Source organism: Protopterus annectens, chromosome 1.part1, assembly GCF_019279795.1.
Source record: "Protopterus annectens isolate FY-2018-M chromosome 1.part1, PAN1.0, whole genome shotgun sequence".
NCBI classification, from domain to species: domain Eukaryota; kingdom Metazoa; phylum Chordata; order Ceratodontiformes; family Protopteridae; genus Protopterus; species Protopterus annectens.
The window spans coordinates 775,174,012-775,201,221 of NC_056726.1; positions in this window are offsets into that span (position 1 = coordinate 775,174,012).

The window sequence follows — 27,210 nt, forward strand, 5'->3', positions numbered from 1 at the left end:
ACAGAGTGTTGTGTGGGAGTGCAGGAGGCCTATGCTGGCCCAAATGGTCGACAGCATGTGAGATGGACCATGGAGAGGTGCTGTGTGTGTCTGTAGGTGACCCGCATATGACAGTGGTGTGTGTGTGTGTGTGTGTGTGTGTGTGTGTGTGTGTGTGTGTGTGTGTGTGTGTGTGTGTGTGTGTGTGTGTGTGCATGTACACAGTCAAGCTCAGTGTTAGCCCTACATGTGTGTATGTTGTACAGCTTTGGACCGTACATGGTAGAGTTGACAGTTCACCGTCTCCAGCCCTGAACACAGTAAATGACTCTGCCAAGCATTGCACTGGCACCTCTATGCCTAAGGTCAGAAGTGGTGCTAGTACCTGACGGTGACTGCTGTTTACTGGGACTGTGTCCCCCACAGGACTGCCTAGGACCGTGAGCCCATGGCCTGCCATGTCATGGTGTGGACAGCACACTCCCCTCTGTAGCACTCAATATACTGACACTAGAGGAGCGTAAATGTGCACGCCCATGTGGACTAAGAGCAGATGGTGTTGCTGACCTGTGTCCATGGGTCTGCCTCCCAAATCCATCCATATGTTCCAGCACAGACAATGTGCGGTCCAAGATAGACACTGTCTCAGCTCACCTTCTGTCCACTGCATCAGTCAAACAATCCAGGATGTGTCCAATGTGGTGGAGACTGTCATGTATGTCAGAGTGTGTGACATCCATAAATCTAAGCATATGCCCGATGTTCTGTTCAAAACATGACTGTGGCTCCATGATGGCACAAAACATGCACCTGATAACCCATTTTGTGACACCAGCAACAGGTGGTGGACAGACAGCAGGCTTCCTACAAGCACCCCTGTCGATCCGCCTGTGTGAGACCTTGCCAGCTCTCTGGCTATGGCCAGTGTCTACTCTCACTAGAGTCATAGTTGCCAGACTTTCCTGTTCAATGTCTCCACCCTCTGACTGTCCAATATCTGTTGCCTCTGGGGATAGGGTATGTGTAGGCATACAGATTGTGTGCAGTGATAATGGGGGCAGAAGAGTGATGTCTCCCTTTGGGACAGATTCAGCCCCTGATACCCCCACCTGTGCCTCACTGTGGTCACCATCCAAACAGACACTGACATCAGGTTGTGTAGGGGACAGACTCCAACCCCTGTGGTCACCTGCAATAAGAATGAAAAACGCAGTGCATTAATTACCTGCACTACTGTGTACGAAAAGCATCCAAGACTCATAACAATGAAGACTCACAACTGCAAAAGTGGTCAAACAACTTCCTTCTCTGCCTTCATCCACAAAGCACTGCCTCAGAACACAATTCAAATTCAACTGAGGACCTTTATAAGCATCACTTGAAGTAAATCAAGTCAAAGATGACCAGTAATATTTACCTTTTACTTACTCAGGATGGTATTGTAATTGAAAAAAACAACATATAAAACCCAGTGCAACTCTCTAAATAATTATATGGAAATACACATCTCACCGCCTAATGTATTTGCCTTCAACCTGTTGTATTTTAAAAGGCATTTTAGATTCCTTGCCTCATTTAAACCAGGATCCTTATCTGCGCTTACCTTAAACTGCCAAAGTGTATTTGTTTGTTGAATTATACTCCTGTGACTACCCCCTCTTGAAACCCTGGGTACCTCTTCTAGACTGGCATTTACAAACATCCTATGCTGTTTACACACATAATTAGGTGTACATAGAGCATTATTCTGGCCCTTAACCATACTAAACTATACTTGTTCCTTAACAAAACAATTGTCATACTTACCAGGGGCAGGACCATGGCCTTATGCTATACCTGACAGACCTGTGAAAAGTTGAGGGTGGGGTAATGTAAGTCCCACTGCATGTTACAACACAACAAGGTAATACATCCATATATCTCATATTTACAGTAGCTACTGTGTTACTTGTTGTATTGGTCCCAATATGCATATGAGTGTATACCTGAGGTTACCCCCCCCCCCAAAGAATAAAGACCTGACCCCCGCATAAAAGTATCTACAGCCTGGCACACTGACTGCTACAGTATTACAATACTGATCACAGTAAGCTTACCTGCACGTTCCTCATCTGTGGAAACTGTGGAACCCACCTCCACCATGTACAGCGTGATGGATGCATGGGTGCTGTCACATGTGCCTAGGTACACCAGGAATTCCTCAGTGGCTGAGAATTGTTGTTCCTCTGCAGGCTCTCCATTGGTGATAGCATGATCCCTGGCTATATCCACTGCCTGTCGATTTGCAGCATTAATCATATCGGTTGCCCGGCATCGAACCTGCTCATATGTTCTGTCTTGCTGCCCATGGCATTAACATCACGGACAATGTCTGACCACAGTGCAGCTCATTGTTCCCTATTATGTGTCCCCCTGGATAGCAGGATGTCCTGATGCTGCCTTAGTCCTTGCAGGATTATCTCATTCTCGGCATCCGAGAAGGGAGGGTGTTATCTGTGGTGCCTTATTCCTGAAAGTCATCACAAAGGGAACACATTACAGGATCAGATACATTGACTTCCACTATGTACAGCTACTGCAAGGGCAATATGGCCAGCACTAGCAACTGCTTGCTCACATATGTCATACCCCACAGTGTGACAATGTACAATGTGTGAGGATCCAACCAAGATAGTATCAATAGTGAGGTATTTCCATGTGTGCCATAGGAAATTCTGCTGTATGATTATACACCCAACACTCCAGTCTATGGTGTTGTGTCTGCTAAGGCAAGCCACCCAATAATATGTCATAAGACCAGTGCCAAACAGCAGTGTGCTATTACAACCACTATGAAGGGACAGTCCAACAGCAGCAGTGTGCCACAATGACAAAAGACAATGCAACCTTGAAGTATTGTATGCCCCCTGTAGGTATAACACAGCAGGATATCAATGACATGGCGTACTGCTGTAATCCCTATTCTCCATACCTGTATCCTCCTATCTGCATCCTGTTATACACAAAAAACAGTTACATACCTGCTGGAGTGCAGTATTCCTCTGTTGAAATGTGCCACTAGTAATGTTTCACAAAGGCGTGCTCTATGTGAGTAAGGTCTCATACAGAATTATTCCCCATAGCCAGCTTCCTGCCTTTTAAACATGCTCTCCATCAGCAGGTGATTACTTCTAAACCAATCTGTGGTTTTTAAATTCTAATTGCACCCAAAGCAGCTGAATTACACTAATTCTAATTGCACCCAAAGCAGCTGAATTGCACTATCATTAGCCAATGACATGCAACCACTGAGCAATATATAAGGCCCTCATGTAGATCTGGGCCCCTTTCTTAGCTCTTGAGATGGACACTACTGGAGTGTGGAGACTACATCATTGCAGAGGGTAGGTCTGTAGCAGAAACCTTTACATAGAGCTGCATGTACCACAGGCTGAAGCTCCTGCTGTAGGTAGTAGAGACAGGCAGAGAGTGTGTACACTTTGGAAGACAACAAGCTGTAGGTATATCCATGTCAGCTATGTTAACCTTGTTGTAGAGGCAGTGGCAGGGTGAAGGTACCCTTTACACTCCAATTAAGGTATGTATTTAAGGTATGTATGTTAGGCAACTGTGTCAATAACTAGGCAATATATAATTCTGCTATATGGATATGTGAAGTGCTTCCCTACCTGCAGGCCTGAGACTTCCTGCACTGAAAAGCAGTTATTTAATTTGCAATGCTTTGTGTGGATAAAGAGTGTAATCCATTAATTGCTGTCTTCACAATGTTATTGAAATGTAGCAAAACACTGGATTTGAACCCAGTATTGTGTGAGACAAAATGTACTGTATACAAGTCATTTAACACACTGAGCTACTGAGTCATTGCTACAGCAGGTGTATTTGCAAGCTATACCTGCACGCATACAGGATGGGACAAACATTTTCTACATACATCAGTATGTGCATGGCTTTATATAGATGCATTTCTGCACCAGAGTCCCAGTTGAACATGCATTTTGCCATTAATTCTTTAGCAGGTGACTTTGTACATGTTGATGGTAAAAGGTATCACAGGCCTCAGTTACATCCATTATCATGTCTTTGGCTTTCGAGTGGTGTGTTATTGCACCAAAGTCCAAGGTACACTCCAGACCTCCCAACCATACCGAATTACTCTGTATTTACCGAGTTTTGGGGTCCAAATGAAGGGGTGCCACGATTCCCGATTGGCACCCCTTCATTTCCGATTTTTTTGGTTCAATTTTTTTATTATTTTAAAAATCGCGCTGTCGGCGCTGACGTCATCACGTGCGCGATGACATCAGCGCCGTCAGGGCTACCAGCCAGTCGGAATTGAGCTCAAGGAGCTCAAATCATTATTTCTGGCTGGCTGCGAGCGGGAATACAGCAGCAGCGAGAAACAGGCAGCAACGATAATGGTAGCCATATCTGCCTAGTCCCATATCAATTCAAGTCTCAGCGGCAGCCTTCAGGTAAGAAACGGGTCCCTGCTATTACTGTAATTGTTCTTAGCTAGCTTTTTTTTAATTACATAATTCTGAACTTACTATTGTCTAGTTTCATAGTCGTTAGTGTTGACTCAACTGTTAATCATCTAAGCAATTTACTGAGAACTTGCGATGCAATGAAAATATTTTTTAGTTAAGTATTTTAAGTGTAGTTTGTTTTTTCTAGATTATATTATTGTTAACATAAAGTGCTAAGATAAGGGAGTTTGTTGATATTTTATTAGGGGGTAAGATTTGTGTGGCTTGCATCTTGTTATTATTAAAAATTATTCTTGGTCCAGTTAGGATTGACGAATTAGACAAAGCTGTGTAATGTTATGTTTGTTGTATTGTGTGCTAACTAAGGCATTTTTTATAGTGTTCGTATCTAATTATTTAGTGACCCTACAGATGGACTGTGACACAAAAGCATTTTTTTAGCCATGAAACATCACTTTAAGTGCAACCCTTGTTGAATGATAAACTAAGCAGTTTTTTTTTTCCATTATGCCATCATGCTTGGCCACAATTCACTCCCTTCCACCTGTGATTTTGTAAAGTGTCATTAACTGCAAAACAGGAATAGCTAGAAGGGGTCAAAGGGGAAAGGTTGACATTTTTTCAGTGTGATAATTCAAATGCTTGAACACTGCTTTCAGTCAGATAATAGTTTTAGTTATGGCATTATAATGAAATGTTTTTGACTGTATTCAGATTTGCTCTACTTTGCAAACAAATGAATATCTCTAAAGTGAACATTTTGTAATTTTGCACTTTTCAGTGTCAAATGGCCTTAGATGTTTTTTCCTCTTGTTATAAAAGCTATAGCTCTAAAACTGAAATTTTATAGTGCATGTTTTAATGAAAGATATTAAAATACTTTGTCATGTGTAGAGTTAGGAGTATAACCATATCTTGAATTTTTGGGCAACATTTCAAGCCAACATTTAATATCACTTTCAGAAAGAAATGCACTCTGCCTCATTATAGCAGCTCAGTACATATGCTTTAAATGTATAGTATTTGTACCATGGCTTTGCTTTTTGCAAACAATGGTTCATTAAACTTTTGCTGCCTGACGCATACTAATGTGCATCCTTTTGGCAATGCTTACCATTGCAGGGTTGTATGTATCTCTAAAAGTGGTCTACAAATTATGTTAGTATTTCTAGGTAGTATGTTTGGACATGTTATAAAGTATAATTGGGTTGCACTTTTGGTTTTACTGAATGTATTGTGGGACTATAACAGTGCAATGGCTATTGTGAACTCTAAGTCATTGTTGTATATGGAATGTTACAAAGTGCAGTATCTGTTTCACTCAATATGGAACTGCAAACTGTGTTAGTATACAGGTGTTTACTCAAAAACTTGCAGAATGCTAAGGAAATTAACAAAACTTTTAAAAGCAGAGCACTTTGATTTAATGGATTAATGAGCAAAGGCAGGGCATTTCTGATTTTAAAATGTGTCGCCATAAAACATTTACCATCAAAGGTGCTCATAATAATATATCTGTCATTTTTTGAGAGCTTTATTTAAAAAAAATCTGTGCAAGGTGACAGTCCTGCTAACAGACTGATGAAATTCTAACAAGTGTGCTGTATTATACAAGGAATATAATTAAAGTCAGGAAGGTGTATCAAAAAACATATGTATGTTTCTTGTTTTGTGTGCAAGGGGCCAATGATTTGTAAACTAGGTAAGCTTTATCCATCACTGGTCAAATGCATTTTCTTTGGATGTGTGGGTTTCAATGGCAGAGAAGTTTTAATGCCAATTATATTTACATTGTGAGACAGTATTGCTTTGTGTTAGCAGCTTTGTTTAGCAGATGTCTTGGTGTTTGTGCATTGTGCTATAAAATGTAAAAAAATAAAATCCAAATAATCATTGTAGAGTAAAGCAGTATATATGCACACATTAGTATTTATGGTAAATGGGGCAAAATAGACAGGTAATGGGGCACATGAATGGCTACAGGGAGACTCTGGTGCCATATTTTGGTTGTCTGTTCTTCAGTTTGCATTTGAAAGTTGGTATCCCACAATTCCACTGGAGTGGACGGAGTTACATAATTACATATGCAAATTTGATGTTAATCAGCGTACAGATTTGTACCTATTTTTCATGGTCCTTGTCCAGATTTTTGATGTTTCCAGGTTGAGAGGTATGGTACACTCCCATTTTTTCCATTGCTTTTTATTACAGTTTGCTGGCGGCTTAATGCAGTGTGCTGGAGGTGTGATGGGCTCAGGTTCAAAACATGGCAGAGATGTTTATTTTGTACATGTGACTTACAATGTCAGAAACACATATACTCATTATAGCTGTATTTAGCTGAGCTTAGTGTAGCTGGGTGCAGTGGTGTGCCGTGCAATTCTGCGCTAAAAAAATAAAGGAAAGAAAAAAGGGGAGATAGGAAAGTGGTGAAATGGGGGCAAGCAGGAGGAAAACATATTGAAAGGCAGGGAGGGATGTGCAGGAAGGGTGTAGGAAAGAAACATAGAAATCCATTTCTTGTACAGCAACAACTGTGTACTTTGACAGATTCGAAGAAGAATTTGGATTCTCAAACTCCAGACAGAAGGATAAGGACAACATAACTGCATTGTCAAGCCAATTGGACCGAATTACATGTGTCCAGTGGACACTTGTGTGAAATGGAGCGCTATGTATGGTACGATATTTTTTGGGGGGGCAGGTGCCCATTTTTTTAAGGTGAGAGTGGAATGTTGGGGAAGGGAGATAGGTATGTGTGGGGAGGTAAGTTGGGTAGGTGAGGATGCATTTGCAAACAGACAAGACAGCAGAGAGGGGTGGTGTGTAACACATGAGGGGGTGAACACCTTGGATAGGGAGGGTGTTGTGGAATCCAAGTCCCATGTGCCTCCAGATGGCAGCAGTGTGACTCACATCCCCACCCATGGGACTGTCGGCACTGCTCTTTCACTTCCCTGAGGGTGGCTGTGGTGGAGGTTGGGCACCAGGGTGAGGGTGCCCCACCAGGTTGGCCAGCATGCCCTCAATCTTGTGCAGGTGATGGTCTTAGCCACTGTGGACTATCCTACGTACCAGGACTGGTAGTTCATCCCGGGTGACTACTCTCCCTCTGCCAACACTCCCAGAGGGGGACTGGGCCCCATCCCCTGGGGTGGTACTACCCGATATAGCAGATAGTGCAGGGGCAGCAGAGGGAGCACCACCAGTCTGGGTCCCAGATGTGCTGGGACCCAGTGAGAATGCCGGATGAGGCAAGGTAGGGGGATAAGCCAGAACTGCCCTACCTTGACATGCTGTGGTAAATGAGGTAAAGCAATAAGTTACAGTTAGTAACAACCAAATCATTGTTAATATTAACAGAATGGAACATCATATTTATTAATCCAAATACATACTAATGTATATTATGTGCAACACAACCTTATGTAACATAACAGTCAGTATGGTAACAGCATGCCAGTGTGAAGTAAACAATAAGGCCAACAAAACAGTTAGTTTAACAAAATATGTTATTGAATCACAATAAAACATTTTCAAAACTATAATTAGTTTAACAAATTATGTTAATATTAAATCATAATAGTACAATACAATAATAAATAATTTAAGATAAGGGGTGGGGAGAGAGAGAAAAAAACATTCCATTAGTGACATTGCAGATGATATTACTGACAACACTGGTCATACATACTTCTATAGGTGGGTACTAACAGTTGTGATTACAGTGACTACAATTCTCATATAGCTGTTGCAGCACATACATACCTCTCAAGCTGATAGCATGGGACAATAAGGGCCAAGCACTAACAAATGGAGGTACAGAACTACTCAGCAAGGTTTCATATAATGTGGACTTATATAACTACCAGGGTGTTCTGTAAATGAATTTGGTAACACATTGCAAAATGTACTGTATACATGGAATTTAACAGATTGAGCTACTGAGTCACTGCTGACTACAGGGTAACTGATACTTACTTGGAGATCACCTGGAAACATACTAAGAATTGTAAAATACAAGTTACAGGACTTTCCTCTAGCATTCTAATACTTTTACAGTGTTATACTAGACTTCAGTGACAATAGAACACACATGCATGGTATACAACCATACTGCATATATTACTACAGCTTTATTTCACTTTCACTAATACTGGTGAACACATGTTATTGTTATTGGTTTGAAATATCTGTGAAGTCCCACACACAATATCTGGCCATGGAGTTGGCTACCTCACTCATATACCTTTATTACCTGAAGCCTGTGGAAGACAGAGCACTATGTGACTTGTATTGGCCTAGAGACAGCCTTAGACAGTACTATGAGTTAAGCAATACAGTTTTCAGCCATTAGATTTGCATTCTACAGCTATTATAGTGTTATATTAACTGCAGCAACCTTACCTTACAGAGTCAAGGCATACAGCTCTACTGCAATGGTTATGACAAGACAATTCTGATGTACACCATTTTCCTTGCTGTTACTGGTATTGTTTCTTGTTTCTATTGAACTATAGTTATTATTCATTTATTGCTCTATAGCTCTAATTCTACATTTATCGCACTACAGACTTTATTGTATATACTTTATTGCAGTAAATGCTTTATTCTTTCTTGCTTATTGCACTACAGTTGACATAATACATCCATACTCCCCACATTCATGGTACAACTTGGCCAGGCACCCAGCATGGGACTCAACATTGTAAGCCCTCTCAGCTACAGCTGTTGGGAGAGAAGCCCACCATTATGCATACCAGTTTTGAAGACATTCAGATTGCATATTGGTAAAACAAGGGAAAAATTACTTACATATTTTTGGGTCATTCTCTATCCTCGCTTCTTGGATTCAGGAGTCCAAGGTTCCCCTCTTTTGCCTTTTCAGGGCATCATGGTGATGATGACACTGTTCACCTGTTTATTCCCTGGCCAACTGGTCCCTTATACTGTGAGCCCTGAAAACCACCCTGCAGCAGCCTATCTTCATGTTTTTTCACAAGGAGCCCAACCATGACCCTGGACTCCTGAATGCCCCACTGCTGCACCCGAAAGCACACACCTTCCCCAACACCACCAGCCCCCACTGCTGCACCCGAAAGCACACACCTTCCCCAACACCACCAGCCATACCGACAGTTGACTGAAATCCAATGGATTCTGCAGACTTCCCACCTATTGCACTTAATATAGGCTGTTTTCCCACCCATAGACATCACTGAGCAACATTCAAAAAAGCACGGTGTCACTTAGCAGCCCACAAAACACCTCAGTGGAACACAAAAATTCGTGGGTCTATATTACATGTTGAATGATGAAAAGAGCGAACACTCTTTCATCAAACTAACAAGGTTGAGACCAATAAAGAGCGAAGACACAGACCATCTATTTTTTCCCAGGGAAAAAAAATCGGTGGGCTGTCTTTAGGACTTTGCCATTTCCTCCACTATGGTGCGATCTCGGAGTTGGTATATTTAAGTAGGGGGTGTGGGGGGCACAGCCGCCCACAATGGGGTGAGTGGAGGTTGAAATCCCCCACTTCAGTTTGTGTTTAAACTTTTTTTTTTTTTTTTTGCGGAGTAGCGAATTTTTTCCCTGGGAAAAAAATTGTTGCTCCATGTCATCGCTTTTTAGTGGTTTTGACCTTATCGGATCGATGAAAGAGCGTTCGCTCATTTCATTCCTCGATAAGGTAATATAGACACAAATTTGCACAACCATGGTTTAAGCAAAGCATAGCATAGCACTGCACAAACATTAGCAGCCATTAGCAAGGTTATGCAGTGTTTAGCATGATTGAGCAGAGCTCAGCAGAGCGCAGCAGTTCCTTGGTTTGCAATTTTATTATTAAATTCTAAAAAAATAGTTCAGAAAATTGCAGATATGTTCTACCTGCTATGGATTTGAACTGAGGACCTACTACACGTATAGCTATAACTCTACCCATCTAGCTACTTGGATATGACAAAAGCTGATATACATTCACGTATACTACTGAGCTATGTGTAAGCTTTGCTGGGCACCGAGGTGCTCCTCACAAACACGCATAACCAAAACTTTAAAGAAATAATTAATTATATCCGGTTTCTATTTTTAGATGTCTGGCAGAGGACACATAACACATCATTGTAATGACATATTACACATTTGACACACTTCACAACATTACTACAGTGATGGGGACCATTGCAGTGACTGTCAGACTCATCTGCAGCCATGGTTAACCACTACACCTCTCCCTTCACTGCTTTAATATCCATGTTCCTTGGCTCTCCATTGGCAGCACACCATCATTAATATCCATGGTGCACTGCCGAGGGGGAACCATGGCCATGTACATGAATACATTCCATGTAGGCTCTACACTGTGCCTACATGGATTTTATTAAATCTTGAGGTATATCTATTAAAATCCTTTTTTTTTTTTTTTGCTAATAACTTAAACACCTTAACTTGGCCATTAATTTTATATCCCTTAACAATGATTACTATTGCCTCATAATCACTTCATAGTTCCCAAATGTGACTCTTAAAAATCTTTATTTCAAATCTTGTAAGGTAAACACTAGCATTGTTTTCTCTGTCTTAAAAATCTTTATCTAACTTTGACAATAACTCTGACAACCATTTTATATTTTTTTGCTGCATGTAAAACACCAACTGAGCCATAATGAAAAATGTATTGTATCTTTATACAGAGATCAAGGAAATGTCCTTCCTTTATATTATAAGCTATGTTTTTCAATAATACATTCATTATTGTTGTGGACAGAGTACTGCTCATGGGACAGCCTTGCTTTACTCTTCTTTATGCATTCAGTCTTTTATTTTCCCATCCATTGACCATGATTCTGATTGTACTCTTATTGTAAGCACTTTGTAAAAAGTTTATGATTTCTACACATATTCTGTATGCTTCCACAATATTCTTCTTCTGGTTATGAAATGCATTATCAAATGCTTTGGTTAAATCACAGTTTAATAATCTTGCATCTTGTCCTTCATCCTTCATATAATATAATTTACTATAATATAACATAATATTTACTGTTTCTTTTATTTTTATTTTAACTATCATTTTCTTCACTTGCTTCTTTTTTATTCCATAAATACTGTAATGCTATATTTTTAATTTATTTTACTCTAACTTGAATAATGTTCATGATGATTTTATAATCCATATTATTGAGTGTTATTGGCCTCTTATTCTTTAAATCTCCTTCTGTGCTTTGTTCAGTATTAATTTAATACATCCTCATACACTTTTGCATGCGTAAATCCATTATTTCCATTCATATAAAACATGTAGAACTAATATCTTTCTTCATTTTTTAAAGAATAGATAACAAATGCCATCTATTTTTGGTGCAGCTTTATCTTAAATATTTTTAAAACTTCTTCCATCTCCTCATTGTACATTTCTTTACCTCCTGATTTTTTAGTTCTTAAATTTTAAGACATCAGTTTACTTTTATTTTCCTTTAATCTCCACATATAACTTAGTGACAAAAAATCTTCTATGTCTTCCTAATGTTTAACTATAACCAGTGGCGGCTGGTGACTTCAAATCAAAGGGGGGCAGCAGGAGATAGTTGAATGGGTGGGGTCAATGTGAATGGGTGTGGCCAACCAGAAAGGGGAGGAGCTATGCTCAAAACCACAAAAACTGTAACTTTAATTAAATATGCTGCCTTGGGTGCCAAACCATCATTAGGAGAGTTCAATCAAGAAAAAAGGAAAGTATAGAAGAAAAAAAATATTTCAATCCATTGGCTGCATGGCAGCTTACTTTATATCTAGATGGAAACAAAAAAGGTTGTGAGGCATGAAAAAATAAATTAGTTTTTAAATACATTACTGGAATGCTAGTCAAAATCAAGTATAAGAAAAACAAGCAGCACTCAACTCAAACCACTTCGCCTTGCACTCCAGTTCTAATTATAATTTATATTCAGCTTTATTGAAGTACCAAGTAACATGCTGAAAGTAACAATCTCTGTGATACCCCCACTTGTAAAAATGTTTCTTATCCAAAAAAGACATGCTGCCTGACCAACAACTATCTACTTGTTTCATGGGGAAAACATGATCAAAGTAAAAAATGAAAAGCAAACAGGAAACAAGCTCAACATACATTGCTTAAAGGATTATTGCACAGGATATGGACCACACATGATAGATTGTCATTCTGTTTAGGTTGCAGGTAAAGCCTGCGATGAGCTCTTAAAATAATGTAATCCTCTCCTTTATTACAAATACTGTCATATGCATTTCAATACCCAGCATGGCAACAACAGAAAGGCTTTCAATGTTGGTGGTTCGTTAACAGTATGCTTATTAAACTTACTTGCATCTTACAATCTCAGACAAGCTTACCAGATGGTCGTTAAACCATTGCTACTTAAACACAGAGCAACAGGCACTTTCTGAATAATAATAAGCATAAATCAACAGTATAAAAATATGACAGAAACCAGAACATTCTGCAAAATCAAGGACAGATGAAAAGCCATTGTAGTACTTGTGTCTACCTTGGATGGGGGGATAGTCTGCACATTTACACTGCATAACTGCTCCTTGCCTTGCTTGGACACATCCAGAGTCACTACATGGGATAGTAGGGTGCAACAAGTATGTCACAATTTGAAATGTCTCTGGCTGACTGCGATGGCCCTGACACATTTGTCATACCTCTCAACCTCAGAGCAAGAAATCTGGACAAAGCCAAAGACAGAAGTGGGACAAAGACCCAAAAATAAGGACAATTTTTAAATATTGCTCTTATAAACTTAGAAAGATAATAGAATAGTAGGGTTTGCATTAGTATGAATTTTCTGAAGGGTATGAAATCTGAAACTGAAATGTCTGTTATTGTTTTCTAACTTCAGTCTTTAATGATTTGCTACTAATTTGCCAAAAAAAAAACACAATTTTATGAAAAATGGACCAAAAATGTGATTCAAAAAATATAAAATAGCTGCACAATACAGCTGGGAACCTGCCAAAGAAGAGACACTTTTTAATATTAGTACTGCTAACTTGAGCAGCTGACAAAATAAAAGACTCTACATGCATTTCTGAAATAAAAGCAATCTATAACTGATTATTACAGTTATTTATTAATTGTAAACCCTCCATGTTTTTTTCCAAAATTGCAATTTTGCGGAGGGATTATTAGGGGAAGAGCAACATTTTGAGCCAAAATCAGGGACAGTTGAGAGGTTTGGATATGCCTAATTCTATAAAGCAATTTATTTGCATGTACCAAACCCGCGGTAGTGGTGCTGCGGTAGCTTTGTGGCCTTACAGCAAGATGTTGTCGTGTTCGATTCTCTACTAGAGCATCTTCTGTGTGGAGGCATGTGTGAATAGGCATGCCTTCATTGAAGGTTGTGCATCAGGGCTGGTAACTCGGCACGTAAAAATCCATTACCAAACATTAACGGAGTTGAGTTCCGCTGTGGCGACCCCTGGCCGGGATAAGTCAAAAGACACAACAACAACCTCTCAACCTGTTAATTCAGGAAATCTGGACAAGGCCAAATATATGGGGGGAACATATAAACAGTACTAAAAATTGCTCTTATATAAACTGAGATAGTTGATAGAATAACAGGTCTTGCTTTAGCATGCATTTTTCTGAAGGTTATGAGGTCTGAAACTCAGTGTCTGTCATTATTTAGTGACTTCATTCCTAAATGATTTGACAGAAAAAACACAAATTTTATGAGGAACAAACCAAAAATAAGAAGCAAAAATCTCTTCATACTGCAAAAATCTGGACAGTTGAGAGGTATAGTTCAGCCGGGGCTGTCTGAGTTTGCTGCCCCCCCTCACAAAATCATGGTCGAATGGAGCTTCCCCCCCTACAGCCATTCCAATGAACCATTACTTGGCTATTTCACCCCATTTACCATAAACACTAACCAGGAAAAGCCGAAAAACAAAAAAACATAAACACTAATGTGCATACTGCTTTACTTCTGCGATGATTTGGACTTCATTTGAAAGTTTTATTTTGCATTTTACAGCGCAAACACTAATATATATCATATCTGCTAAACAAAGCAATGCAGTCTCACAATGAAAAACAGACTTAGCATTAAAACTTCTCTGCCCTTGAAAACTCACATTCACTGAAACAGCATTGAAACCCACATTCAAAGAAAATACATTTTGCCAGTGGCAGATTAACTTTGGGTTTGGACTGTTTTCAAATCACAGGCCCCTTGCACACGAAACATACACATGCTTTTTCATACACCTTCCTGATTGTATTAAATTATATTCCTTGTACAATACAGTACAGTTTTAGAGGATGTTTTAAATTTATTGTTTTGAAATTTTTCCAGTAAACAATTAAACAAAATGCATGCATCATTAATGACAAAACTGCCAAATTCAGAACATTTCCATCATAAAAGTCTACTCAAACTTCTACAGTCCACCAGTATCAGTACATATGCACAATCTCTGTAGAAGTAAAAGTCATCTAAATAATTCCACATTAAAGAGATCTGTAACTAATGAAGAGGTTGCTGCTAGCAAAAGACTTTGTATTTCATTGTTTCATCTACAAATAAAGTGCCTGTTACCCTTGAGGAATAAATTGCCTATCTTACAATAAAAAAATGATAAGCTAGCAATATTGCAATAGGGAATGGATGGCAAACTGATAACAGGTTCCTAGTTACTAGGTATCTTCACCAAAAAGGAGTACAGCATCAACCCTCTTTGCACAGTACAGTATCAGCAATGCATGTATCTACTGTGGGAGTAGAACCCACAGCCTTCTGCATCAAAAACAAGTATACTACCTGTTGTGCTATTAACAAGGCAAGCAGACTCTACATAAGCAGCACTAAACTTTTGCTACCCTGCAGCTCTCAGCTCCTTGCAAAATCTACTCACTCAGCTGTATCGCTGAACTTTGCAGCACAAAGAAATCTGGAAAAAGCCAAAGTTTATTGTGGGGGGTACAAAATCCCAAAAACCAGGGACACATTTTAAACATTGCTTGTATAATGTTGGAAAGTTGCTAGAATAAAATGATGTGTTACCACCATACATTTTACTGCCAAGCCTTAAACCCAGGTCCCTGTGCAAAACAGTCAGAGCAACATACCACTATGTCAAATCAGCTGTTTTGTGAAAGAGGAAGACGGAAACTTAAATGGCTATCATTTAGTGAATTCAGTTCTCACCATAGCACAGCTGTCAACCTCTTAGCACAAAACACCTGAACAAAGCCAATAATGGGTGAATACATCCCCCAAACATTCAGTGAATTCAGTTCTCACCATAGCTCTCAATCTCTTAGCAAAAAAAAAAACAAAAAACACCCGGACAAAGCCAGTAATGGGGGAATATAGCCCCCAAACATATTCAGTGAATTCAGTTCTTACCATAGCTCTCAACCTTAGCACAAAAAACTTGGATGAAGCCAATAATGGGGGAATACAGTCCCAAAAATAGGGACAAATTTCAAATATTCATCTTATACACTTAGAAAATTGCTAGAATAAAATCTTTTGTGTTACCATGCACTTTCTGAAGAATATGAAGTCTGATATTCAAATGCATGTCATCTTTAACATTTGTTAATCAGGAAAGTCTAACTTGGAACAAAAGCTAATTTTTAGCAGAGGCCCAGAGAGAAACACTCCAGACAGACACATGTCTTTGTAAGATGGGAGGACACTAGAGGTAACAAACACAGGGAGGACATACAGACTCCACAGAGAAGGTAAGGCACCCCAGCCAAGAATCAAACCAGAGAACCTACAGCTGTCAGGCAACAATGTTACCACTGCACCAATGCACTACTGCCTTTGCAAGGACACAAAAATACAGAAACCACAGATTTTATGAGGAATAGAACAAGTATGAGGGAAAAATCTGCAATGTTTTTACAAATGGTGGTGGGTAGGGAATTCAGGCTCCTGCCACCTGGGTTCAGGGTACAAGCCTTATTCTCTACCCACCACCATGTAGCAACTGGGGCATTTTACCCACACACACACACACACACACACACACACACACACACACACACACACACACACACACACACACACACACTGGCCGCTGATCCATGAATCCCCTCCCGCGAAGCAGCTAAGTCCTCTGGCATCCTAGCCCGTGCATGGGTCTCCCGCAAGAGATGGCTAGAGAGCCCTGTCCCATGAGAGTAGGCTGGAGCCTCCATCCTGTCAGCGATGCAGTCCGGTGACCTTTTGGTCTGTGCGATCGTCACCGCACAAACCTCTGGGCTGGAAGGGCGGATTTTCCTGTCTTCCCTATCCGGACTGCCTAACAGAGCAGTCTGGAGCTCTGGAATGAGCACGCATGCATGCATGGAGTTCTGGTCTGCATAACTCAGCAGTCAGGAACCATGCACGCATGCGTGGAGTCTGTCAATTTTTATTTATTTTTTTATTTTATTTTTCAATTTTATTGTTTATTGTTTATTCTACAGGTGTGGGGGCTGCAGTCCTGCAGTCCTATAGCACGAGCCCCCCCCTGACTATAACTCCATTTTCACTTTTAATTATGCCCATAAACATTCTGTATTTCATAACATTTTCTCCAGAAAGTAAGACACTTCCTTCTTCTTCCCTTCTCTATCTCATTATTTAATTTACATTTTCAGTCTCTTCATAAACCTCTCATTCCTTTATTGCATACACTTCATTAAATGAACAAGAGAAGAAGCCAGCACCCTGGAGGATCCATACAAAACAAACTTTATTCCAACTGAAACTAGACCGGTTTCAGCAACAAGGCTTTCGTCAGTAGTACATTAAGCCATAATGGTGGATTTTAGTCTTATATACTGTCATAAATGAGTCATATGACATCACTTCCTGTGTTTAAATAAATGCATAAAATAAAAGTGTTAACAAAACACCATGTGAAACAAAACACCATATGATCTGGAATATTCAAGTTCATAAGTTAAGACTTGTATAAATAATAAATGTTGACAGATTGAGGTCTGACAAAATAATAGTTATACAGATATATGTCAAAACATGAATCACAAAAAATTCCTGACACCAAAAATATTGAAAATCTTGTCAAATATGGTACATCTGAATACAGATGTATCTGTAATACAATAATATATTACAAGAAGTTATATGTTGATACATGATCCAGCATATACTGTTAACTCAAAACAAAATTATAATTTGTCATTTAATCCCGTGGAAAAGACCACCAAGTTTGATAATCCATCTTTTTTCTTTAGCATTTAAAATTTCATGCCAGCCCGTTTTGAATGTTCGATTTCCTTTAATGTAGTCAATGATAACAAAAGAAAATTTGGCTGTCTGATGCTTAATAGAGTGTCTATACAGTGCATTGGTCAATCTCTTATTTCTAATATCTCCCAGATGTTCCGAAATCCTAATGCAAAATTGTCTGGATGTTTGGCCAATGTAAAATGCCTGGCATGTGCATGTAGCAAGATATATTATCCAGTCTGAGCTACAATTGCCAAAAAACTGAATATCATATATTTGCCCGGTATTTTTGCTAGTGAAACTGGTTGTTTTGAAAATGTAACTACAAAAACTGCAGTGTCCACATGGGTAGATGCCTGTAAGTTTGTCACCAGTGAGTGTCCTTTGTGTGAACTGTTCCTGCGTGTCTCTAGTTCTTTTATAATGAGAAAATAGTGAGCCAAGTGTTTTGCCTTTTCTGTATGAGAAGTAACATCGTTCTCCCAAATAATCAGACAAAAGGGGATGAGAATGAAGTATGTTCCAATGGTTGTTAATAATGTTAACTAATGTCCACTGTTTCTGCCATAGGTCATGACAAATCTGCATAGATCAGCATCCTGATTTTTAGAACGGATGTTATATTGAAGAAGAGAATCCCTGGATTTAGTATGGCTAAATTTAATAGCTGAATCAATAATCTGCGGGGCATAACCCCTGGACAAAAATCTATTGGTTAGATCCATTCTTTCATTGTTCAAGTCATCATGAGAAGAGCAAATTCTTTTAATACGCACAAATTGAGATTTGGGTATATTCCTAATAATATGTTTAGGATGATGACTTGCCGAATGCAATAGAGTATTGTACTGTGGGAACTTCCTGTGAATAGACGTTTTCAGTGTATTATCAGACTGCCTTGTCAGGTGAACGTCCAAAAAGTTGATTTCATTGAGATTGTACTCCACAGTAAATTCAATACCCCAGATGTTACTATTTAAATGTTCAATAAATTCCTGGAGGTATTCCTGACCCCCTTTCCATACTAACCAACAGTCGTCCAGGTATCTCCTCCATATGTCCATCTCTGGTAAATATATATTATGCATGGGATCATAAATAATTTGTTCCTCAATATATCCCATGAAAAGGTCAGCATAAATGGGTGCAAAAGATGCACCCATAGCTGTACCTTGTAGCTGCCAATAACAGTCCTGCTGGAAATAAAAGACATTCTTGGTAAGAATATGTTCCACCATGCATAACAATAATGTATTCATCCCAGGGGTGTACAAATTGGATTTGTTTAACCAAAAATCCAAGGCCATAAGGCCCGCCCAATGTGGGATGCTGGTGTATAAAGAGGACACATCAAGAGTACACATTAACCAAGCTGGCTCCAGTTCAGTTTCAGAAACAATCTGCAAAAATTCAGTCGTATCCTGGATTCTGGCCCGAACATATGCTAATAAAGGTTTCAATTTGTCTGTAAGGAAGACAGATATAGGTTCCGTAAGTGACCCAATACCGGAGACAATTAGTCTACCTGGAGGCTGGTAACTAGACTTATGAATTTTAGGAAGTAGATATAGTTGTTGTTTAGCAGGATCCTTGACCATTAAATGTGTTTTGTTTTTTTCAGAGATGATACCGGATTCTACTGCTTCTTCCAAAAATTCATTAATCTCTGATTGGAAGCTAGGTGTAGGATCAATAGCCATCTTCATGTAATGATGACGATTAGTAAGTTGTCGAAGTCCTTCATTGACATAAGAATCATGATCCATGACAACAACCGCGCCCCCTTTGTCCGCAGGAATGATCACTATATCTGTATTGTTCCTAAGTTGTGTTAGGGCCAATTGTTCTTTTTTGGATAAATTGTGCCTCATGAAGTCCCCTGAGCCATACTGGAAGTGTATATCTTTAATCACTGCCTGCTGAAATACAGCTACATGTTTGTCCATAGGGGGATTAAATTTAGATTTGTGAAACCTGAAATCAGATGATCTTTGAGTGTCGTCAATGTGATCCTGTTGTTTAAAAAATAATTTCAAATTAATCTTTCTACAGAACTCAAGTGGTGTCACTAACCATGGAACTTTCATCAATGAGAAAACCAGGAACAAAGCCAAGGCCTTTATTAAGTAAGGAATATTGTTCATCAGTTAAAACATGTTTTGAAATGTTCAAAACATTAGTACATTGGTGATTTACTTCACTATTGATAGAAAGAGTTCTTCTAAGTTTGTGACCCCTGTGTTTTCTACCTGCCCAGTGTCTGTGCCCCCTAAAGGGGCCTCCATTCTCCTCCCCCTTTTTGCATTAGGAGAGTCACCAAAGCTAGGTGTCTCAGTGTCTGTAGTCGAGGATTCTTCCCCTGATGTTATATAATTGGACCCTGTTTTTTTCAAAATAGATCTCGGTCTCTTTTTGCGTGTGAAAGAGACATTCTTAGTACCATGGGCAAACCTAACACTCTTATGTGATTCAAACTGTCTGCCTTTATCATAATCATCCTTATCACGAGCAAATTTGTGCAGCTTCCTGCTTTTCAAATTGCTTTCTAAAGCGGACAATTCTTTGGACAATTTGCTCAAACAACCCTGAAAATTTGTGTTATGTTCAAACTGTTTGAGATCATTACAGGTTTTTTCAACCTCATTAATGTTGCCCTGTATCGTTCTCTCATAGTAGGATGCCAAGATACGAACCCTGGCCATAGCGGCCTCTTGTTGTGCTTGTTGCCAATCCTTAAGCAGGGTCTCATCCGGTATACCAACCAATGGTTGTATTTTGCATCTCAAACCTCTAGGAGAAATATTTTGTGCTTGGTAAGCTTTAAACAATTTATGATGCCAAATGTTCGTTCTCAATATTTTAATTTGTTTACCCAATTTAAAGAATAGGTTATCGCAACCGTCAACTGGATCAATGGTATTCGATTTATCCATCTCTCTAGATTCGATACCAATTCCAAAAATTTTTAGGTCATCCTTATCGGAGCAAAGACCAGATAGCAAATTTTTAAGATCCATGACAATGAGTTGCTAATGATTGAACAAAAGTATTACCAAGACCAGCAAAAATTATAAATGGGTTGAGAGAGCAAATTGTAACTGTCATCCAAAAAAAGAGACTAACAATTAGAATCACAAAGAAGTGTAGGCTGAAGTATGTCAAAAAAACCACAGAGCTAAACATATATAAATAGCCCTGGAAGGTGTATATATGTGTACCAAATTCCCAGTATATGAAATGTATTAGAGAGAGTTAGGGTCAATCAAATAATTGTACATATAACTTTCACTAAGAGATGGAGTAAACTTCTATAATAAGAATAATAAATTATGCATTAAATGGTTAACAACACAACATATATAGCAAATACTAGCACAAAAATATTGAATGATAGACAGTTTTATTGGATTCCTAACATCTTGCCCTGTGGACAATGAATACTGCAATTACTAACAATCGGCAAAATGCCTATGTATCATTAGCAAAAAGACCCTATGTATAGGCTATCAATAAGGTCAATAACATCCACATAACTAGATGATGTGAAAGACAATGCCTGAAAGGACAATATACATACAATATTTCGTTGAAAAAATGTGTATACAGAGATCAAAAATGTCCCCGTATTAAAAAATAATAATCAAAATGATCAATATAATATTTGAATATTCAGTTGGCAACAAATAGCCCAAAGGGCTGGATACAACAAAATATATTAAGAGACATCCGGATAAAAATGCATTAAGCAACTAGTCTGGGATGAAAAAAGGCAACTATCAACCCAAAAAGTATTAGCCTTCCAATGAGTGACTCATGCATCTGATGAAAACTATAGAAATATATTCGCTATATTGTATATAGGCCCCATACCAAGTAATATTTACTAATAGACAATAAGAGTCCTAATACCTTTTTAAACTATATACACTGATAGGCATGAACCGCTAATCCATAGATAATATATAATGGACTAATATGACACCAAACAGTTTCAGTAACAAAAACAATGGTTGAATATAGTGAGTAAGTGTTCAACCACATATAGATACTGTTATATAACAGAACTCTGGCTTATAGTAATCACATGCACACATGAACGTGGGACTAGTGTCAAAAGCACAATATCCTTGGCCTGTAACAGCCACAAACAATGTATAATGGACTAATATGACACCAAACAGTCTCAGTAACAAAAACAATGGTTGAATATAGTAAGTTAAATGTTCAACCACATATAGATACTGTTATATAACAGAACTCTGGCTTATAGTAATCACATGCACACATGAACATGGGACTAGTGTCTAAAGCACAATATCCTTGACCTGTAGCAGCCACAAACAGTCATCCGATGTTGAAAAACGCGGCTCGGCTGAGGGCGGAGAATAGTCCTGCGATCTTCAATGATGTAAAACCATGTGCATAGTCCCATAAGCCAAAAATGAGCATAAAAGTCCCAATACTCCGTTAGTAAAAATATAGAAAAGTACAGCACCTATAATAATCCTTCAATATGAAACCAATTTCAAAAAATGTAAGGCTGCGAAGTATCACTTAGTCCAAATAAACCCTGATTGTATGAGTTCCTAAGTGCTTGGCAGTATTAGCCGTTACCAAATGCCTTGGATGCTATCAGAGTAGCGTAAATCAACCAAAAAATATATTCAGTTGGGACGTTCACAATCAGTCATTGAAAAAAGTATGACAATGTTCAAGAATACGGCTCGTCTGAAGGCGGAGAATAGTCCCGCAATATTCAATGATGTAAGAACATGTATATAGTCCCATACGCCAAAAAATGAGAAAAAATGTCCCAATACGTTGTTAGTAAAAAATAAAGAGGAACAGTACCTGTGATAATCCTTAAATAAGAAACCGGTTTCAAAAGATGCGAAGCCACGAGGTGTCAATTAGTCCAAATGGACACTGGTTGTATGGGTTCCTGAAAGTTTCGCAGCATAAGCCATCACCGGAAGCCTTAGAAACTGTGAAAGTAGCGTAAATCAGCCAAAAAGCGTATTCAGTTGGGACCTTCACAATAATATCATATGTATTTGAAATTATACTGCATCCAAGACCCAAATCTATCACCAAAACAAGAAAACCGTCCGTAAAAACAAACGACCAAGTTATCTGGCAAAAACATTACCCGTATCCTTCAAACAGCTTCAGGAGCAATATCGTAAGCCAATAAATAGCGCAAAGTCCAAAAACTGGTGAATTGTAAGATACAACTGTAGTAATTCCAAAAAATAGGAGGAAGTTGACAATTATTCTTAAACTCCACACACCAAAAATGGCATTGAGAGTAGTGAATCCTCCATGCGCCCACAGCCAGCAAGAGTTAGGAATCCATGTAGCAAGAAGAAAGCTAGCAAGTTAGGCTGGTGCTCGGCAAGTAAGCTAGGTAAATGAACAAGAGAAGAAGCCAGCACCCTGGAGGATCCATACAAAACAAACTTTATTCCAACTGAAACTAGACCGGTTTCAGCAACAAGGCTTTCGTCAGTAGTACATTAAGCCATAATGGTGGATTTTAGTCTTATATACTGTCATAAATGAGTCATATGACATCACTTCCTGTGTTTAAATAAATGCATAAAATAAAAGTGTTAACAAAACACCATGTGAAACAAAACACCATATGATCTGGAATATTCAAGTTCATAAGTTAAGACTTGTATAAATAATAAATGTTGACAGATTGAGGTCTGACAAAATAATAGTTATACAGATATATGTCAAAAACATGAATCACAAAAAATTCCTGACACCAAAAATATTGAAAATCTTGTCAAATATGGTACATCTGAATACAGATGTATCTGTAATACAATAATATATTACAAGAAGTTATATGTTGATACATGATCCAGCATATACTGTTAACTCAAAAACAAAATTATAATTTGTCATTTAATCCCGGTGGGAAAAGACCACCAAGTTTGATAATCCATCTTTTTTCTTTAGCATTTAAAATTTCATGCCAGCCCATTTTGAATGTTCGATTTCCTTTAATGTAGTCAATGATAACAAAAGAAAATTTGGCTGTCTGATGCTTAATAGAGTGTCTATACAGTGCATTGGTCAATCTCTTATTTCTAATATCTCCCAGATGTTCCGAAATCCTAATGCGAAATTGTCTGGATTAGGATTTCGGAACATCTGGGAGATATTAGAAATAAGAAATTGACCAATGCACTGTATAGACACTCTATTAAGCATCAGACAGCCAAATTTTCTTTTGTTATCATTGACTACATTAAAGGAAATCGAACATTCAAAACGGGCTGGCATGAAATTTTAAATGCTAAAGAAAAAAGATGGATTATCAAACTTGGTGGTCTTTTCCCACCGGGATTAAATGACAAATTATAATTTTGTTTTTGAGTTAACAGTATATGCTGGATCATGTATCAACATATAACTTCTTGTAATATATTATTGTAGTACAGATACATCTGTATTCAGATGTACCATATTTGACAAGATTTTCAATATTTTTGGTGTCAGGAATTTTTTGTGATTCATGTGTTGACATATATCTGTATAACTATTATTTTGTCAGACCTCAATCTGTCAACATTTATTATTTATACAAGTCTTAACTTATGAACTTGAATATTCCAGATCATATGGTGTTTTGTTTCACATGGTGTTTTGTTAACACTTTTATTTTATGCATTTATTTAAACACAGGAAGTGATGTCATATGACTCATTTATGACAGTATATAAGACTAAAATCCACCATTATGGCTTAATGTACTACTGACGAAAGCCTTGTTGCTGAAACCGGTCTAGTTTCAGTTGGAATAAAATTTGTTTTGTATGGATCCTCCAGGGTGCTGGCTTCTTCTCTTGTTCATTTACCTAGCTTACTTGCCGAGCACCAGCCTAACTTGCTAGCTTTCTTCTTGATACACTTCATTATTCTGTTCTAACAGAATACTAATTTTTTTTCTATATGCTTATACCTTTCTTTTTTTATTCAGGTGTTTTCTTTTCCAAATAATTATATATCAGTTTATATTTTTATTTAAAAAAAATATTGCATGTTTCAGTCTTGTTCATAAAAAGTTAACATTATCTTATATTCTTCCAATATAGACTTTATTTATGTCTTAAACTCTTCATTGTCTTTGTTATCACAATTTACCTTCTTAATCCCTTTTCCTATTTGCATATTTTCAGTATTTGTTGGAGGTACAATAGTGCAGCGAATGCACTGTCACCTCACAGCAAGAGGTTTTCTGGGTAAATTCTTGGCTAGGCTGCCTTCTGTGGAGTCTGCATGTCCTGCCTGTGTTTGCATGGGTCTCCTCTGGGAGCTCCAGTTTCCTCCCACATTCCAGTGACATGCAGTAGGTGGATTGAAGGCTCTAAATTGGCCGTGAGTGGGGTGTTCTAGTCTGTGGTTAGGCAGAACAGCCACAGCAGGTCTAGTCACCAGGCAATGTAAACCTTGGCTCTAGATTTTTATCACTGTTATGGTGACACTCCAACCCTCATATGCAAAAATGAGAAAAGGAGTTCTGGCTGGATGGATTACTTTAAGCCCAAACAGCATTATGGCCAGAATAATCAGCAGGTATAACTCATTCCTTAATTTGATTCAAAGATTCTATATATATTAGCAGTAGTCCCACCAAAATGTCGGATAAACGCTCTTGTTCAAATAACCAACGATAAATTTGCATAAACCAATAATGAACAGGAGCGGAGCAAAGCTGAATGTCCTTAAAAAGATTTATTAAAATAGAACAAATAAATAAGTGCACATGTCTTTGATCTGATGAAGCTCGCATGAGTGAAAGCACTAATCAATTGGACTGGTGCACTTATTTATTTGTTCTATTTTAATAAATCTTTTTAAGGACATTCAGCTTTGCTCCGCTCCTGTTCATTATTGGTTTATGCAGATTCTAAATATATTACAATATCAGATTCAGGTTTTACGTACACCTGATCTTGCATAAGTAAGTTTGGGTTTTTTACCTATCTTTAACTATTCAATTAACAAGAGTTCCTTAAATCTATTAATGTCAATAGTTATTTTTTATCTAATGTCGCAATTCAAGTCTCATGTAATAAGCAAACCCATATTCACAATAACATAACGATTTATTTGTTCAAAAAAAATTGTTCACACTGTTGGAAACTATGCACATCTGTGAGGTGTCTCAAGTTATGCACTATGTTAAGATAAGTACATGCGAAAAGGTGAGTTATATTCAATGATGGGTCTGATAAGATATGAGTAAAAGGGAATCAAGACTTCTTTAGATCTAGTGGAGATGCCTTAGGAGATTATATGGGCCAGATAAAAGGCTTTGCAAACTACTGTGGGGACATGATGGCCAAATAATTAAGAATTATCAACAAGACTACACAGATCCTGTAAGACAGTGTCTGATTGGAGGGGTACATCTGCCATATGGTAAATGAAACTGTTTTGGTTACCAAAACAAACTAGTCTACATTTTTTATATTTAATGTGAGGTCATTGTCCTTGCAACAATTGTTAGTATGTTCTAAGCTGTGCTGGAGCAATTGTGAGTAAGTTGAAGATTGAATAACAACACCCAGTTTACAGTCATCTGCAATGAATAACAACACCCAGTTTACAGTCATCTGCAAACTTGGTTAGCCATAGGTCAGAAGTGCTGACCTAAAGGTCTGAGAAATATATGCCAAATAGAAGATGTCTCAAAACTGAGCCCTGTGATACATCACTGGTAACTGTTTTGCTTTCAGAAGTGGCACTTTCTACTCTAACCACATGGCTTCTTTCAGAGAACAAGGTAGATATCTGTTGCAAAATATCAGGATTTACATTCAGATTTACTTAATTCTTGTATGGGGAATAGTGTTAAAGGCTTTGGTCAGGTCTAGATATGCTCTATGCCCTACATAAACACTATTTACTGCTTCAGATACGTTTTCAAAGAAATTAATGAGGTTAAAGAGGCAGGCTCTTTCTTTGATAAAGCCAAATTGATGAAGGTCCACGGTTGAGAGATTTTCAATGTCCAGGCTAATGAAGTCTGAGATACTACACTCCATAAATTTTCCATACAAGGCTAGTGAGACTAACAGGTCTATATATACCAGGGTCCATGGTTGGACCACCTTTCTGTAATGGCATTACAATAGCTGTTTTCCAGGCTTCAAGAATGATACCAGTGAAGAGGCTTATATTAAAGAGTTTTAGTAGGGGTTTAGAAAAGCCATATTTGGCACTGTTAAAACCTAGTATATTTTCAGGGCCCACTGATGAAGTATTCTTAGTTTTAGAAAAGGCGGCTGAGAAGGCTTGTTCCATAGTAATTAAAGGTGGTGGGTGGGATTGTGGATCCTTTGGGATAGTTAAAACTGTGGATGGAGTAAAATTTGCACTCAATTTGTTAGCTATGATAGTAGCTATTTCATTTGGATCTGAAAGAACAGTATTATTGTGGACCACCTCTCAACACAGTAGGGTGGTTGTTATTA